The sequence below is a fragment of the Lissotriton vulgaris genome, chromosome 2_1 (assembly GCF_964263255.1).
Source record: "Lissotriton vulgaris chromosome 2_1, aLisVul1.2, whole genome shotgun sequence".
NCBI lineage: Eukaryota > Metazoa > Chordata > Amphibia > Caudata > Salamandridae > Lissotriton > Lissotriton vulgaris.
Genome location: NC_141687.1, coordinates 639,841,392 through 639,860,815, shown reverse-complemented (window position 1 = coordinate 639,860,815; position 19,424 = coordinate 639,841,392).

Below are 19,424 nucleotides of genomic sequence, written 5' to 3'. Positions count from 1 at the left end.
AGCCCACAGATACTCCCACCCCACTCGGTCAAATGCTTTCTCCGCGTCAAGCATTATCATCCCAAGTGGGGAGAGCTCAGTAGAAGCGACGTCGAAGGCTGTAATGTGGTGTTAACCAGCTCTGACATATAGGCAGCTAACCGAGTAGCCAATATCGTGGCAAAAGCCTTGGCATTGGCGTTTATTAAAGAAATAAGCCTATAAGACCCACAGTCGTTGGCAGGTTTCTGTTTGGGGGCAACTATATATGATCTACTTATGTATATTCTATTTAGTCAAATCGGTGCCTTGCCGTCTGACGCAGGAAGTTGTGATTCTCGTAAGACGAATTAATTATACATCGTGGAAGAAATATTTATAGCGGGTAAGTTCGCTTAGTGAGATTTATTGCGGGCCGCTGCTTCTGAGAGCAGGGCCATCTTTTGGCTGATTTGTATATTCACTCTCTATAAGAAACGAGTTGAAACTATTCTATCTTTGTGAATTTAAAACAGATTCAAATTGGATTAGGGCGTTTCCTGCGTCATTTCTGTTGGGCAAGTGACTCTGAACCCTAAAAAACTAGTTGTTATACTTGGACTCAAGAACCTGCAGCAGAGGTAAAAGGACTGTACTGAATGTTGCGTGAACTATGTATTCGCTAAAGGAATGGATTTAATCTTTCCTAAAGTAACTGAAATTCATTATCTTGTAGCAAAGTTTGAAATGTTCTCTTATGGGAATTGCCACTTGACCACTCGAATATTAATGAAGAGTATGGTGTTTTAATGAACTGTTGTGAATGTAATGTCTGGTAATTCTTGTATCCAGGGATTCCTATGTGTGCCTTGTTTGCGTCACTATCTCCAGTATATTATTAAAATACTTTCTCAGCAACAGTTGAGCTCACTAACTGTGGGGCGATTATTGAAGACAAGATGTCGTCTATAAAGTTCTTAACATTGAACTGTATATGTCTATCTAACCTAATAACATTTGTACAAAATGTGTTTGATTGTTTGAACTCTATGAAAAGTACAAGGTTTTGAAAATGTACCTATTATATATCAATTGACAAATCGGAAATTAGTGAATATTTCATGTTGTTGTTGATTCTAAAATTAGTTTTTTGTTTACAACAGATTGGCCACGGGTTTGTTACAAATGTGCTGTGTTTTTCCCCACTGCCTCGGCGTGAGAGCCCTGATGAAGGTGCACCCGTAAATCTGGGCCCTGCACCGAAACGCGCGTTGGCGTTACGTCTTTGGGGTCCTGCCAAATCGATCTGGACTCTCTGGCATTTTTGCTAAGAAGACTCCGCAGGATCCTATTCATGTGTCACTCTGGGGATTACATTAAGGAATTTGTATATAGTGTCTGATGTTGAAGTGGATGTGTGTGTGTGACTGGATGAGAAGCTGGAAGATGTATGAAGAGGGGTTGATGTGGGTTTTTTATATTAAATGTATTTATTGATCTATGTATTATGAATTGATGAATTTATGTATTAAGTTATCAATTATCTTTGATAAAATGTGTGCAAAGAAAATATGAAAAAGAAAATAAAGATTTTGTACATTTAATACTTGAAGTTTAATCTACCCTGTGGCCTGTTCGTCGCCTATTGGTGAGCTCAATGTTGTGCATTTTAATCATTGGACCCTTTGTTGGCCATTTTTTGATTTGTTTGGGTGGACTGGTTTTTTGCAGTAGTGCAATTTTCCCCCGACGTCTGCCCAAAATCCTTTTAAGAAGGCCCCTTTTGTATTGGTGCATAGTTTATGAGGTGCCCGTAGTATGTGAACCCGGCAACCTTGGGGTGTACGGTACGCCAGAAATCTTTCAAATTATGTATACGACTCAATTCTAATATCGCAGCTCTAACTTTACACATCCGTCCTAATGCCTGATGCCGAGTAGTGTCTAAGTGATAATTCATGACACAATTAAAATCTACCATAACAAGTAGTTCACCTTCCCAATCTAAAAATTCAATAGTTAGTCTATCATTTCATTATTGCAACCCCCCTTATAGAAGCATCCAAGGTAGAACAGATAATAAGATCATACCCCAATTGACCCAGCAGTTTTTTATCTTTAACACCAATATGCGTTTCTGTAAGCAGCGCGAGATGGGGTTTGTACATATTAAGTTCTTCCTGAACCAATCTACGTTTATTTTTGCTATTGAGGCCGGCTACATTCCAACTTAAACCTCTAAGAAAAAACATTTCCTAAGAAGAAACCAATAAGGCAGTAATATATATCCCTCTGTTTTAATTCATCATGTGAAGTAATAGTTGCGTTCTGTCTTCGTTTCAAAACTATATCTCCAGCAATGATTATTTTTCCCTCTTTTTTCAGCCCCACCCATACCAATCCCCCACCCACCCTCCCTAGTACAATTGAGGAGAACACCCCACTAGCCTTGCTGCCGCTGGAGAGGCAGCTCTAAGAAGCAGCAGCAAGGAGGCTACAACCGAAACCTTTGCCAAAAGAAAAAAGGAAAGAGAGAACGAGAGAGAGAAAAAAAAAGGGAGAGAAAAAAGAAAAAAATGAGCTAGTGGCATAGTAGAGACCTATCATGTATCAGAATTCAGCGAATATTCGATAATTATTCCAGCTCTCAAGAATAAACTCTATTAGTATCTAGTAAGGGATATTTTCGGGTTTTTAATGGATTATCGTCAGATCGTATTTGCAGAAGATTCCTTATGGATGTGTTTTTTGGGGGTTTTTTCCCTTTCCTTAGAGCGTTTTTTTTTAGTTTTTGAGAACTATTTTTGGGTTTTTAAGGGTTTTACAGTTGTTAGTTTTGGAGAAGAATCGTTTTGGATTTGTTCGTTTTTTTATGGATTCCTTTCCATTATTTGATCGATTACTACTATGGAAGGATTTCTTTCGTCACAGACGTTTGTCTTCAGTAACAAAGTGAGTACGTTTTCTTCATTTATTTTTAGGGTGGGATTGTTATTTTATTTGTTTAATTATTTTATGCTGTATGTTAGAAATTATAAGATAATTGTTCAGATATATTTAAATACATGTATTAAATATATTTGACAATTTTGTTACAGTTTCTAGCATGTATGTTATATATATATTTTATGTGTAATATTTGCTGTGTATAGATGTGTTACATTTGTTTAAAGTATTGTTTTTGCTATCATTGAAAAGATATGGTAGGCCTCTGGTTGATGGGTATAGGGTTACTTGCTCTTGTAAGGTATTGTACATTTTTTTAGTTTGTTTTGTGAGCTTAGGGCCAATTAGTGTTACAGATTGCTCCATTCTGAGTTCTTGATAGCTTTGTTCTTTTTGTAATGCTTGTAGTAGTTTATGGAGTGTGGGGGTACCTCTGCCTGTACTTGCTAGGAAAGCATTGTGCCATCCTTCGACTGCGTTGTTACTTTTAGCCTGTTTATTTAGGGTACTTAGGTAGATGTTCCACCAGGGAATTTGATATTTTGGTTGCCTTCTTTGTCCTGATCTGTGTAGCCTTCCTACCCATGTGTCTTCATAGTAATCTAATAGAGGGCTTAATTTTGTTTCATTTTTTTTATAATAGGGGCTGTCCATTAGGAGGTTATAATGTTCTGCTACATCTGTAACAGGAACATAGGCTAGTGCTGTTAATTTTTTTACCTGGTAGGCAAAAGTGCTGTCATTGCAGTATTGTGAGCTTCGGGCAGATTTTTGTATATGTTTCCATATACATTGGTTAAAATGGTAGTAGCAACCTTGGATTGCTGTGTGAGGGTAGGTTTTTAGAATAGGGTTTATCATTGCTATCTCAAAGTCAATGATAATTTTTTGGGGGAAGTAATTATTTGTTTGTTCTTTTATTTTATTTAGTATCTCCATATAGGTTGTTTGCTGTTTGTTGGGTAGTAGGGTATATATGAAGGGAATATTGCAGTTCTGATAGTGTCCATGGATGGTATATAATTGATAGAAAGGTTTTGGGCATACTCAGAATATGCCATCCATCATCCATGTTTCGCAGTGGTGTAATTTTATCATATTGTCTGCTGTAGCAAACATTATAATTCTTTTATCATTGGATGCATTGTCTTATAGGATGAAAGGTTCGTCATTATGAGTTATTCTCAGTTCAGCTGGAATTTGGACTTCCTGAAAAGTTTTTGGGGCAGGTGGAGTAGCTGCAGTTGTTCTTTTTTGCCTAGCTATTGTCCTTTTTAGAGATTGGATGGAAGGTAGTTGACTTGAGGTATGTTGGGGGAGTACTTTTAAGTGTTCTTTAAGGATAGTTGTTGTAGGGAGGTCTGTGCTAGTACTAGCTTCTTTTAGTGAGTCTAGCATTTGTCTAATTTCTATTTCAGTTGCGTTGGCAGGGTGGTTATGTTCAGTAGTTTTGGTAACAGTTGTTTCCTGTGTTACAGCTCGACCATAACATTTATTACTGTAATATTTTGAGCATTTCCAAAACACTTTCATTTCATGCTGTTTTTCTTGGGTATATGTATATCCCATGTAACATAAAAGCATTCTGCCTTTTTGTGAAGTAATAAATGTAGGTTCTTCAGTAATTTTTCTTGGTTCTTTCTATAGTAAATAAATGTTGCATAGAGATATTTAGTATTGTTTTTAAATTAATAATTAGCATTTATAACATTTTCATGATGTATTTACCTTGTCTCTTTGTTGATTGCAGGGCTGTGCTGTTTGTTTGGATGCTTTACTTTTCTTTATTCTTGTTGATGTTTCTGTTGGGAAAAGAAAATATTTATTGTATATGTTTTTATTTTTATTATGGCTTTTTTCCTATGAGGCCTTTTTTTGCTGGTTTTTCTTTTAACCGTTGGCTATTTTATTCTAGTTTATATACTTACTTTTGTTTTATAGTTGATATAGTTGTAAACGTTGGGCTTCTTTTCTGGTTATTTTGATATATCTGCAATACATGGTAAGAAAGCAAAAAAAAGCATTACTTGTTTAATTATTTAGTTTTAGTTTTTAGCACTAAGTTTAGTAGCTATTATAAGGTAGTAGTGCTTACTTTAATTTTGTGTAGTTTTCTTTAAATGTAGTAGCTTTGTCTTCTGGTGAAAATCTGGTAGAGTTTCCCCTTCTTCACGTTTTGTGGCGCAAAGTGTTATATAGTTATGTTTTAGCTTTCTTTTTATAGTGTTTCTATAATGTGTTGCTTGTTTTCATTGGATGGTCTAATTGTTTGGTGTTTTTTATTGGTTGATTGAGAGTTTTTTAATTTTTTTGGCAGTTGTGTTGTTTACGTAGAAGATGTCAATTAGTCTTTTTTTGTTTGAGTAGGTGTTTTTACTTTGCTTTATTTTATAAATATTTCATAGTGTGAGATGTATAATGTTTTATTTGTTAATTTTATGTGAATGTATTGTATTTTCGAAATTTAATTTAATTTCAATTTATGTTGTTTATTTAATAAGTGATTATAGTATGTTTCATTTTATTTAATTATGGTGAGTTATGTTTCTTTGTACCATGTTTTTTAAGTTAATGTGTTGTGTATTTTTTTATGTATAGATAAGTCGATAATAATTTTTTCGATATTTTTGTGGTCTATATTTTGTTTTTCAATATTTTGGCTTTTGTCTTTATATGTGTTAAAAGTCGATATATATTGTTTTTGATATATTTTAGGGTCGATAATGTTGTATTCGATTTTTTGGAGTTGCGATATTGTGGACTCGATATTTGTGTTTTTATTTAGTTAAGTATTGGTAGTCGATATTTTTGTACTCAATATTATTTTTTTGATTTTTAAGTACTCGATATTCGGTCTGTCGATATTGTTTCAGTGATCTGCATGGCTAATCACCCATGAGGGTATCCAGGTGCTGAAAGAAAGTTGCTCAGTTCAGTCGAGCAGCCAGGTCTTGAGCCCTCCCCTGAATTCCAAAAGAGAACAAGAGGTCCGTAGGCGAAGGTGGAGGTCGTTCCACAATTTTGCCGCCAAGTAGGAAACGGAGCATACTCCACTGTTGCTCCAACGGATATGGGGGATGTGCGTGAGGAAGGCAGAGCACTGGGGTCTGGAGGGTTGGTGGATGTTCAGGCTGTGGTTAATGTAGGCAGGGTCCCAGATTGTGAGGAGCTTTTTAGGTGTGGATCAGCATCTTGAATTGACATCTCTTCTAAATGGGGAGGTAGTATAGCTGCTTGTGATGAGAGGTCATGTGGGTCCTTTTGGGCAAGTCGAGAATGAGTCTGGCCGCTGAGTTCTGTATTGTCTTCAGTTTCTTCAAAAAGTTTGTGGTGATTCCTACATAGAGATTGTTGTCGTAGTCCAGCCAGCTAGTGACCAGGGTTGAGTGCTGGTTCATCTGGTGTTGACATGGAGCCATTTGAAGATCTTATGGAACATGCGAAGAGTTAGGAAGCAAGAAGAAGAAGCTGCATTGATCTGGTTTTTCATGGTGAACTTGCTGTCCAGGATGATTCCAAGATTTCGAGCATGGTGTGGTGGGGTGGGGTGGGTTCTGGTCCAAGTTCTGTGGGCCACCAGGAGTCGTTCCACTGAGGGGTGTTGTTCCTGAAGATCAGCACTTCCATTGTCTGAAATGAGTGTTAGGCAGGTGTTTTCCATTCAGTCAGGTATGCCAGTCATGCACCTGCATAAGTTGGCCCTAGTGGTGAAGAGGTCTTCTGATAGTGAGAGGTTAAGATGGGTGTTGTCTGAATAGGATATGATGTTCATTCCATGAGATTTAACAATGTTGGCCAAGGGGGTCATGTAGATGTTGAACAGTGCGGGGCTGAGAGGCAAGCCTTGAGGGATGCTGCAGATGAAGTCCTTGGGTTACGAGCTGAAAGGTGGTAGGCTGGGTTCTTCCGGTGAGGAATGAGATGATCGACTTGAGGGCATTTCCTTGGATTCTGATGTGATGCAGCCTCTTGATAAGGGTGTGTTAGGATACAATGTCAAATACTGAGAGGCCAAGGAGGATCAGGGCAGCTTGAGATTGGGAGGGGTCCAGAAGGTTGCTAATCTCCAGGTGTTGTGTGAAATGGTGGAAGATGACCTTTTCAAGCACTTTGCTTGGAAAGGGGAGCGGAAAGATGGAGATATAGTTCTTGAGTTTGCAGGTGTAGGCGGAAGGTTTTTGAGAAGGGGTTTGACTTCTGCATGCTTCCATACTTCGGGGAAGGAGGCCAAGGATAAGGATGAGTTGAAGATGATAGTGAGCTTGCTGCTGATTATCTTCCTCCAGAGGTTAAAGATGTGATGGGTATAGGGTTCCATGTGTCCTCCTGAGTAGACAGAGTTAATAATGGCTGTGGTGTTCTGTGTGGTGGACTGGTCTCAGGTGGTGAGCAGGTGGTCGGAGAGCACGTCAGGGTTAGCATCCGTGGGATTATTGGCAGCGATGGGTTGGGGTTCAAAGGTTTTGTGGATGCTGGAGATTGTGTTGTGGAAGAAGACTGCTAGGGAGTTGCAGAGTTCCTGAGAGGGGGTGATGGTGTATTATAAATATGACGCATCCAGCATGTCGCAAGAAGGGCGCAATGAAAAGTGACGCATCGCTGTTTATACGCAGCGATGTGTCACTTTTCATAAATGAGGCCCCCAGTGTTTGTGGAAGATGACCTATATCAATTAGCGGCAAGGCCAGAATTATGAATCTAGATATGTGGAGCCTTATGCCAAAAATCCCAGAAACTTTTGTCAAACCTGATGAGACATTCAAACAGTCGTGCCGCTGCAGGAAAGAGCGGTGGGGACGTCTGGGTATGGAAGGGGGGGGGGGTGTATGTGGGGTGGAAGGGAGGGGGCAAGAGGGGGATTTCGAGAGATGACCACAAGCGAAAATTAAATAAATAATTAAATTTCCCTTGTGGTCGTCTCTCGACATCCAACCCCCCAGTGGGCCCCACTTTCCCACCGCTCTTACCTATAGCGCCACAGCTACATTCAAACATGCCCAACTGGTACCCCATGTAGCTGATATGATTCTGGATAACGATTTGTTGGTGCCAGAAGGTCTCCGAAGGTTCCCAACCCGTATTAAATTAGCGAAAGGGTACACCACTCCAAGAAGAGTGATCATGATTAATTTGAGTAAATGCGTACAAGCAAGGAAAGGGAGTGCAAATCATTACCATCCAACCAATGAGATTTCCCAATAGATAATCGACCTTCCGATTGACTATGAAGCTAATAAAGCTTTGAACTTGAAAAAAGGAATTTTAATTGGACTGCCATTGAATTGTGATTACCCTTTCCAACTGTTGAACATTTCAGTGATTGGTGTATTGACAAGTTTTTTTTTCCTTATTAGGATGAATGCCTACTTTCCCCAATGAATTATTTACTAACAGGGAGGAGACGTAGGTGATAAACAGACAGGAGGGAAGGTGAGTTGGCAGATTCGGAGCGAGAGCAGTTGGGCTGTGAGGAGCGCGGGAAAGTTGGAAGCTGATTGGAGAAGGGTTGGGTCCTGAATTTCCCCGAGAAAGGCCAGGTCCGGGGACATTTCGCTGACCTCGGTCTCTGGGCTGATGCAGACTAGGCAGGTCTGAGTAGCTGAACAGAGAGAGAATTTCCCTATCAGTTAAGTAAATTTAACCCAAACCAAAGTGAGGAAAAATATTGTCATATTAATGTGTTTCTATTACGGTTGCAGTGGTTTATCTCTGAGGGGGTTGTTTGGAAGGAGCGAACAAGAAAAACTAATAATGGAAGATTTTTAAGGTTCACTAAGGTAAAATTCCACACAGAGAAAACACATAAACATACCCCAAACCTATGGGACGGAGGCTTCAGAAATGTCCTTGTTAAGAAGTTTTCCCGAGAGTTCACTCGATGCTGTTAATTCTGTTGTGTCACTCTATTTTAGAAGGAATCCAGTCGTAAAATCTTCCACACACACAACACCACCACTAGACTAAAATAAGAAAAAAACTGTGAGCATCAGTGATTCCAGTAACAAAAAGTGATGGGTGGATAACTCGAGCTAATTAAAGCAATCCAGTTAATCGTTTTTCGAACAATCCACCCAGCACTTTTTTTGTTTTACTGACAACAGTATTATTGCCTCAAAAATATCGTCAGACACAAATATCATAAAGAAATACTGTGGTGACAGAATCTCATGGTGCAGAATGTTGCAGGTAAGAAATATTTTTTAAGTGCTTCATATTGGTTTTTAAATATAGTTTTGCATAATTTTGGTTTTGTCTTCTTTTGTAATGTTTTATGATTTGTACATTTTAAGTTATTTTATTATTTTGTTATTGTGATTTGGTTTTTATAGAGCTCACGGCTACCTTTATGAGTGCCCCGGCGCTAAGGTCTTATAACTACCGGTCAGAAGAGGAGAGAGTTAAAAGGCCTGGTTAAACAACTGGGGTTTTAGGCACCATTTAAAGGAGCTCTCGTCTTTGGTGACCCATAGATAACAGGAAGGGCATTCCAACTTCTAGGCCGAGAAGGAGAAGCCACCTCATTTCTTAGTTAAGGGGACAGCAGCCAGCAAGCCATGCAAGGCATCTGAAGAGTGCAAGGCTCTTATAAGAAGGTAGTGGATGCGCCTGTTGGCCAAATAGTATTATCAGCCCTTTGATATGGACTCTGGTGGAACGGCAGCCATTGTAATTCTCTGAGATGTATTTGGGTGTGGTCACATTTCCATAGATTTCGAAGACGTTGGGCCGCATCATTTTGCACGTGCTGGAGTCTCTTGAGTTGGCATACTGGGATGCCTCTGTAAAGTTCATTACCATAATGCAACATTGAGGTTATGACAGCATGAATAACTGTTTTCTGGCAGAGTGCTGGCAGGGCCAGACTGGCAGCAGGGCGTTTTTGTGTGCTGCCAAGCTGGGGACTGATTTCGTTGATGGGGACCTGCGTGTGCTTAAAACCATTCATTTTGCGTTGTTTATTTAGACGCACACGCAGGTCCCCATCAACGAAATCAGCCCCTATCGCAGTGAAATAAGCCCCCAGCTTGGCAGCACAGCAAAACGCCCGGTAGCCAGTCCGGCCCTGAGAGCGAGAAGCAGAAATAAGACTTTTTTAAGGGATCTCAAGAGGCCGAAGCAAACACACTGTCCACCTGAGACCTGAATGATAGATTATTGTCAAATGTTACCCCCAGGTTGAGGGGAACTCTAACAAGGGTGCGAGATTAAAGAGCAGAGCTGGGCCAGAAATCAACACCCCAGAGGAGGGGGAGGTGCTGAAGACTAATACCTCGGTCTTACTGGTGTTGCATTTGAGATTGCTCTGTCCCATCCACTGAAATACTGCCGACAGACAGCCATGGCCCTTGCAGGTAAAAGCAGTGGGGGGGGGGGGGGCATTTTGACAGACGATGAGGTAAGATTCATTATTTATTTAATTTACCCTCATCCTCTCCCATCAAAATCCTGTCCCACCGAGCCACCGCGTGTCCCTGCATTGGTCGCTGCTGCTCATAGACATGCAGCAAATCAACCCTGAATATTGGGATTACTATGTCAAGCGTGGACAATTTGTGTGTCATTGGCATGGGACACAACCTGTACTCTGAATTACTCTACTAGCATTGCCTGTGGAGTCATATACACATTAAATAAGGTGGAGCTCCCTGCAAATCTAAGAGTTTTTGAGTCAGAAGCAAAAGGTGGCATCCAAACTGACTGGCTTCTGTCAGATAAAAATTATCCAAACCATGCCAAGGCAGCCCCGCCTATCCAGATGTTACTCAGTCGCTGAAGAAGTATAAGATGTGAGACAGTGTTGAATTCTGAAGATAGATCAAAAAGCAGAAGGGCTGGCCGCTTCCCCATGTCCAATGCTATCTTGATGGTATCAGCTACTTCAACCAAAGTCGCTTCCTTACTGTGCCCAGGGCAAAAATGTGACTGAGACGAATGTAACAACTGGTTAGAGTCCAGATTTTCGTACAACTGCGTGTTCATCAGTTTCTCAAAAATTCTTGAGGAGGCTAGCTATAGGGAAATAGGCCTGTAGTTTGCCAAGATGGACTTAACGGCTGTAGGCTTTTTCAGGAGTGGAATTAGCCTTGCTTTTTTTCCAGCAGCAGGGCTTAGTCGCTTGGGTTAGGGAGGTATTTAGGAGGCGATTAAGAGAAGGGTTGATGCCTTTGAAGTTGGTCACCAGAATATGAGGAGGGCAAGGATCATATGGGGAGCAAGATCAGCAGGATTTCACATTAGCAAAGTACTCCAAAGTTATACTGGAAAAATTAGTCAAAGAGCAAACTCTTGTGGTAGTCTCACTTACTGGCGCATATTCCAGCCACTTCGTGTCTGAGATGTTAGCGGGAACAGAAACATTCAAGGCCTCATTAGCCAATTATGATCATAGTTTAGGGGAAGCTTCCAGGGGCTCGGAGGAGGCACTAGGGTTTGATATTATTTGTAAAGTTTTGTTTCTCATGTTTATTGGAATGTTTTTGTGTTTGTTGAGACGTATGGTGGGAAGCTATATAAATATATATTTTTATATTTTGTACAGATTTTTCCAATTGTATGATTAAATTAATATTTATCTAAATTATTTAATTGTCACATTACTTAATTTATATAAATGATCATGTATTTCATTTATTTGTTAAATTGATTAAATATATTATTAGTCATGTACATTTTAAAATGCATTAATGGTTTAATTTATTAATTTTTAATTGTTGACTGCTTTTTTATTTTAATTCAATGATTACTTTATGACATTACTTTTTCAATAGATTACATTAATTTAGTTGCCTTTTTAATTTGGTATGTTTTTGTTTTTTAAAAAGATGTACTTTTTTGTTGTGATTTATTTAATTGTTTTATTATCATTTCATAGTTTTTATGAGTTTGGGGGATCTAGGGGAGTAAGGTGGAATTGCTTTTTATTGTAAAAAATGTTTGTATTTGTAGAGTTTTTAATTGGTAAATAATGATTAAATTGTACAATTTTTAATAAGCATTTTTAAATTTTTTTAAAAGAAATTTAGCAGAGATTTTGGCTGTTCATTGAAATTATGTATTTTAAAAAAACAAAAGCATTCTGAGAGGGACCTGGTCTTCCTGGGCAGAGAGGGACCTGGCCTTCCTGGACTGTTCCTATTGGAGCACGACCAAGTTTGGTTTGCATATGGCTGGTTCCTTTTCTATCCATCCGGGGTAGCATAGTTGTAAAGCAAATGATAAAGTGGATTGCAGCCCATGTACGTTGCAATGGCTGGAACTGATTCAAGCAATTCACCAACCACTTATTTGTTTTACTCATGATTAAGAAGATCAGCTGGCTGCCTTGGAGGTTTCTCTGGGGATTGCATTGAAAGATGTAGAAGCGGAGATCATATTGGTGATTTGCTATGTAAGAGTGGATGCCAGAGAGACATGGGGGCCTATTTACAAAGATGTCACGCAATTCAGCAAGACAACTTACTACGCTGCATTATGTGACAGGGAGAGGGCAGGAATGCACCATATCTACTAAGATATAAAGCATTCCTGGTCTCTCCCTGTGCTGGCGCACTGTGTGTTGCTTAACACCAATGCAGAAGCCCTCGTGCCATGGTGCAAGGGTGTTTGAATTACAGGCAGAATTGTTTTTGTGCAGAAAGGAACACCTTGCTGCACAAAAACAACCCTGAGAGGCATTTCCCTCTTTCTGTATGTGCTGCATTGTGCAGCACATGTAGAAAGAGGAAGCATAGTAAATGTCACTTAAGCCCTTGCGTTGCCTTTATGCAAGGGCAATGCAAGGGTGACACAGTCTATAGACTTCGGTGGCCGCCGTTTGGTTGTTTGCTCATAATGCTGGGTTGGCAATTGTTCGAGTAAATGATCTTGCAGTCGCTCTTTGGTTGTTGCTGTGGCCGGCGTGGCAGACTTTGGGAACAAATTGTAGTTGATGGTCCATCTAGTTGTTCGATGTAATGACTTAAATGACTTATGTAGCAGGAATTGATTATGTAAGATGGGGTTGTTGTAAACAGTGAAAAACATTATAGAGCATATTCTTGGGGGTTGAGGAAGTGAGCATGAAGAGGAAAGGGCAGCAAAGAGGGCAGAGAGTGGGGTGCGTGGTGTAGAGGGAATGTAGATGTGCATGTTCTACTTCTTTTATGATGGACATACTGGTAAGGAGCTTGGGCCATGGAGAGGTGGGGATCTGACATTAAAGAAAGTTTTTTTGAGTTGTGTAGAAGGACATTGAGGCAATGACTGAATAGGTGGCTGCTTGGGGTATGGTCATTGTAGATAGGGTGGTGTGGGAAAGAATGCTAGAGTGTGTTTGTGTCAAGGTGTGATGGTTACTAGGAAATTATGGTGTGTGGGATGGAGGAGTACTGAGTTAGAAAGGCCATTTTGTTTCATGGTTAAGGATGGGGAGTGTTGACTTGAGCTTCAAGGGTTAGCATAGCATACATTAGATACAGGGGATAGTAAGCAAGCATTTGGGTATTTTATGCAAGATGAGGCAGGAAGAAGGATTAATGGCCAAGGCAAGAAAAGAGATCGAAAACTTAAAGGAGGGTGGGATTTCTATATTAGGAGAATTAGGAGGAGGGAGAAGATAAGAAGGCAGTGAGCGAAAGGTAGGGTTCGGTGTTGAGAGGGTGACAGATAAGGGAAGGGGCAAAAGGATAATGAAGATATGGCATTTCGTGTTAAATTGTAGGCAGGAAATATGATGAAGAGGCAGTAGATCCAGGAATTGTGTGACCATCTTGTCAACGTTGGCAAAGGCAGGAGCGTTCTTTTTGGTGGAGAGAGTGGTGATTCTTCTAGGATAGTGACATTTTCACCATGGCAAGAAATATTTGTAGGATAAGTGCTAATTGACATTTATATGCCATCTCTGTGTTTCACAATGCTTTTTTGCCTGGGTCCCTTGGGTACTCAGCAGTTTGCAAACTCCTGTAGGCTCTTTGTTTGTGAACTTACATGCAGCAGCAGACCCCAAGTTATCAGATTGTGGAGTATTTGCCCTCTCAGTTGACCCAGTGCCAGCTGTAGGGGTGGGCAGCTGGTTCTGCCGCACCGGGTACCAAGCGCTGGGGGTGCTGTATCTTTAATATGTTATAGGTATAAAAGCAACTGCTGCAGATTTCTTTGTGTGGTTAACAATAAAATGCCAACATAACACAGGTAATTAATGTACTTGCTAGAGTTATATCTAATCCATCTAGCAACAAAAGCTATGTTTTTATCCAGACTAGACTATGGTAATGCCACACTCACTGGAGCACCCAAAACACATGTAGGTCCCATGGGAGCCACGCTCAATGCTGTAGCACGAATGGTCACAGGAGCAAAAAAAATTACCACATCACCCTCACGCCACAAAACTGAAAGTGGCTCCCAATCGAAGCACAATGTTGTTTCAAAACGGCCTGTCTTACCCACAAAGCTTCACACACTGGCAGACCAGACTACCTTGCAGCCAAATTCACTAAAGCAGGACATTCAAGATACCTAAGAGGCTCCAATAAGCTTCTTCTCACCCCTCCCCCAAAAAGACACAAACAAAAAAACCCTCTCAGGCTCTTTCTCTGGAAATGTCCCCAGAATCTGGAACTCTCTGCCTGTATATATGAGAACCAACCCCTCCTTCACTAGTTTCAAGAGACTACTAAAAGAATTCTCCTCAACCGCCATCTCTACCCTCCGGAACAATAGCCGCTCTGTGTTACCTCATCTCCTCAACCGAACTCCTGCACTCTGACCGAACGGAAGCCTTCATCCCATGATAGTAAATTGGATTCTTTCTAGTATCTCTTATTACTATTGTACTTCTAATCTGCTCAAGACTCTGCTGTATATGTTTTTGCTGTAAAGCGCTCTGTTACCCCCTGGGTCGTGCCCGCGCTATAAAACTCCTAAATAAATAAATAGTCACAATTCTGATTTCTCATAATATAGGACATAGTGCTAAGGTGCCTGCTGCAAAGCACAATTGTGTGCCATGCAAATCACAAATTTGTATTTATGCAGCTAGCTCTGTCGCTTACTGCTTTTGCCAGAGATCCTTTTGTTACTTACAGTACATACATTATGATCTTTCTATTATAGCAGAGTGAGCTATACAAAGCATCAAGGAGCTGCATGAAAACTGCAAGGGACAGGTGTGGAACGTTAATTTTCAGGTCCCGCTGCTCCAGCGAAAGACCTATTGTTGTGGGTTTGCCGGGAATGGGGCACAGGGGCTGGTTTCGCGCTTCACTGCGGCGATTTCATCTCGAGGACGCGCTTCTGCAGTCGGGCTTGCATCACGTGTGCAGACTCTCCAGGGCGCTGCAGATCTGTTTTTGCGATCCCGCCTAATGACTTCCGTGTCTTGTTTTTTTTGCAGGCAAGTGGCACACGCTTGACTGTCCAGGGCACTGCAGATCTGCGCTGCAGATCTGTTGTTGTGATCACGCCTAATGACTTCCGTGCCTCACATTTTTTTAGGCAAGTTGCACGCGCTTGACTCTCCAGGGCGCTGCAGATCTGTTGTTGTGATCGCGCCTAATGACTTCCGCGTCTCTAATTATTTTAGGCACGTGGCACCCGCTTCTGCTGGCCGTGTGCAGACTCTCCTGTGCGCTTCAGTTCAGATGTTGTTAACTAATGTGCTTGGTGATTTTTATTTAACCACGGTGTAAAAAGTCGCAAAGGTACGTTAAAAGCCGCCTCACTGGGACTATGGTTGCTTTTAAATTCCAAAGCATTACCACGTCTCAAACTTCGTAACCCTTCTTGTCGCTGACACCATTACGGTTAAAAGAACGGCTTACAATATATCATTTCTAGGATCGCTCTCATGTTATGGAACTAATTAAAATCAACAAGTTATGTAAAAAGCGGCCTCACTGCCGCTTCTGCTGGCCCTGTGCACACTCTCCTGTGCGCTTCCGTTCAGCTGTTGTGAACTAATGTGATTGGTGATTTTTATTTAACCACGGTGGGCTCTCATGTTATGGAATTATTTAAAATCAACAAGTTATGTAAAAAGCCGCCTCACTGCCGCTTCTGCTGGCCCTGTGCACACTCTCCTGTGCGCTTCCGTTCAGCTGTTATGAACTAATGTGATTGGTGATTTTTATTTAACCACGGTGGGCTCTCATGTTATGGAATTATTTAAAATCAACAAGTTATGTAAAAAGCCGCCTCACTGCCGCTTCTGCTGGCCCTGTGCACACTCTTCTGTGCGCTTCCGTTCAGCTGTTGTGAACTAATGTGATTGGTGCTTTTTAGGTCTCGCTGGTGTTAGCAGCGCATAGCGCTGCTCCAGCGAAAGACCTATTGTTGTGGGTTTCCTGGGAATGGCTGAGAGGGGGTGGTTACGCGCATAACCTCGGCGATTTCACCTTGAGGACGCGCTTCAGCTGGCTCGCATCACGTGTTCAGACTCTCCTGGGCGCTGCAGCTCTGTTGTTGTGAACGTGCCGAACGTGCCTAATGACCGCGCCTAATGACTTCCGTCTATCAGTCTAGCCGTCAATGTGGCCCGACGCCCCCAATCACCGGGTCTCTCATACTCCTCTAGTCCTGTCCCGCGGTAGTGGCGCTGCACGGGATTCGTAGGCGGCTAGCTCCCTTCCCTTCACAGAAGCGCGGGGTAGGCTCCCGTCCGCTTCTTGTCTGTGCTGGTGGCCCCGCCCTCAAGCAGGCAGTCCCGGGCAGTCCAGCCTGGCTTCCTGTGTCTCGCCCATGCAGAGGGAGCGGAAACACTCAATCCAAGAAAGGTACATTGCTTGTTGTGGTCGGCATTTGCTTGCAGCGTTTCTCACTCAATCCAAGAAAGGTACGTTGCTAGTTGTGGTCGGCATTTGCTTGCAGCGTATCTCAGTAGTGTCTACCAACTATGTTTGCAGCGCTCTAAGCTTTCAATTAGCTAGATAACAATATTTACATTTTAAAGAGCTGCAAATGTTGCTGTATACAAGGAGGCATGATAGGCCAAGAATCACACAAGTTGATGAAGTGGGGAGCCGGGATCCCAACCTAGGTTACTTCTTCGAGAGAGAGACACACTTTCTGCTCTGCCCCAGCTCACCTCAGTCTGAAGTTCCAACGCTCACTCTGACCTGAATGGCAAATTTATTTATTCTTATAGCCTTAGACAAACGTTACCATTTATAGACTGTTTTAGGAGGAAAAAAGATTGCCTCAGCTGTGCGAGATCCTGTCTTCCTTGGATCCACCTGTTGGGCAGACTTCACTGCAGGCTCTCTGAGCTGGATGCACCCTGTTTAGTGGCCTCTTTATGCTGGGTGAGACCACCGCCTTTATCCTCTGGGACTCTCTCCCAGCCTCTCATGGCCCTTCCTGTGAGATTCAAGCAGACCTCTTCTCTGAGGTATTGAGCCCCCTTACACCCCATTGGGCCCCTGCATGCGGGCGCAAAGCCTTGAAGCACCCTCTCTGGGGCTTTGCCTGTCTGGCGCTCAGTCCGATGCCCGCAGACCTCATTCTAGGCCCTGCCTGTACAGTGCAGCTCACCAAGATCCCCTCCGGGCTCTTTGCCTGAGGTGAGACAAACCACTGTCCCTCCATTGAGGACCCCCATGGGGTGTGCATCCACCCATTCCTATTTGTACTGCAGAGTGCAGAGCCACTGCCCCTTCCTCTTGGCCTGGCCTGTGGGGCTTATAGCGCGATGTCTCTGCCTGTAGAGGGCACCTGTGCATGAAGCCCTCTCACTGGGCCCCGTCTGTGGAATGCAGGGGTAATGTCCTTCCATCGATGCCCCCCATGGGGTGCGCATCCCTCCAACCCTTTCCCATTTGTACTGCAGAGCCAGAGTGCAGAACAACTGGCCCTTCCTCGTGGCCTGGCCTGTGGGGCTTATAGCGAGATTTCTCTGCCTGTAGAAGGCAGGTCTCCATTAACCCCCTTCCTGCTCCCACACCTGCGGAATGCAAGGGGTAATGTCCCTCGGTCCGTACCAGTTCCCGCTTCCTCACACCCTGACACTTTCAGCTTCTACTCTGCCTTTCCCCTCCGGGTTGAGGGTCCTGCGGGTGGGTGTGCTGCTCGATGGGACTTGGGAGCCCCCTCCCCGCATATGCTCCCAAGTACTGAGTGCTTTAACGCCAATTAGGGGCGGCTGCCACACAGCCCAATTGAGCGCCGCCGGCCCTGAATGCATCTGCCTAAAAATGAACACGATGCGGGGAGTGGGTGAATGGTCAGGAGAGGGGGCTCTCCCGGAGGAAGGGGCGGGGAGCTATGATTTTATGGAGCGCTCAGAAGCAGCACCTTTCAGATTTATATTGCACTTCGACAACCGCAAGATCTGAGGAATCCCTCCAAGGGGGCTTCAGACGGACTTTTGCAACCTTCTCAAAGCGGGCTGGTGCTGATCTCTGGAGGGGCTTGGCATCAATAGTAACGTTTCCAAATTACCATCATGACTCTGGGCAATAGCTTGCTTAATCTTCCCGACGGCCCCCAGCGCCTAGAGACCCTTAAGCGTGATTGTGCTGTTTTACAAATGTGGATTATCATGTCATATGCCGGGATTCCCATATAACTGTAATTACTAATCAAAGGCCGGCTTAATATCCCACCCGCATTCTGTTAACCCCGCACAGCTGGTCAGGGGACGTCCTCCGCAGAGGGGTCTGGGCTGCTGCTGCCCTCACCCTGCACTACAGCTAGTGCATACTGGCCGGGGTCTGCAGGAAAACGCACAGCTGATACAGCGCCTCTCAAGAGACAACCGCGTGGGAGCTATGCAAATGTTTATAAGTGTGAATGCGGTGGCACTGGTGCCTCTCTGGTGCCTATTAGACTCGCAAGTCCTTGGGGAGAAAAACAATTTTGTGTTTGTAATCATTTTGGTGCATTTCGGAATGAGCTGCACGAAACTTAATCTTAAAAGGATGCCCTGCCACGGTCTAAGGTAGTCTGTGCGACCATGGCTCACTGCTTTTCTCTGCCCGGCCACAGGCTCTGGTGACTTGAGAAATCCGTGGCTCCCAGGGCTCGGGTGGCTTCCTGACACTGTGGAACTGTTCCTTCTATGTTGTCTCAGGAATACCCGTCTCTGTCGGAATCTGGCCTTCCCCTGGCACGGCTAGCATTGGGATGCTGTGGCTCACAGTACTCTGCGCCGCCACAGGCAGGGACTCACTAGAGTCAAATCTGTAGTTGCACAGTTCATTAAAACAAGCATTTGCAATGCAATAGGTCTTGCATTTGCGAGAGTTTGAGCTATTGGCATTGTAAATGGCAATGCCTTTTATTAAAAGTGTTTGAAAACCTGCAAGCTGTGCGTAAACAAGCACTTTGTAATTGTAGTCCTTGCTTATGAGAAGCAAAGCTGGCAGTCTCTTTTACTGACAGCCTTGCTTCTCGTAAGCAAGGACTATACGTACAAAGTGCATGTTTATGCATGGCTTGTAGGTTTCCAAAACAAAAGAATAAAAGGCATTGTCATTTACAATGCCAATAGCTCCAACTATTGCAAATGCGAGACCCTTTGTATTCCAAATGCTTCTTTCTCAACC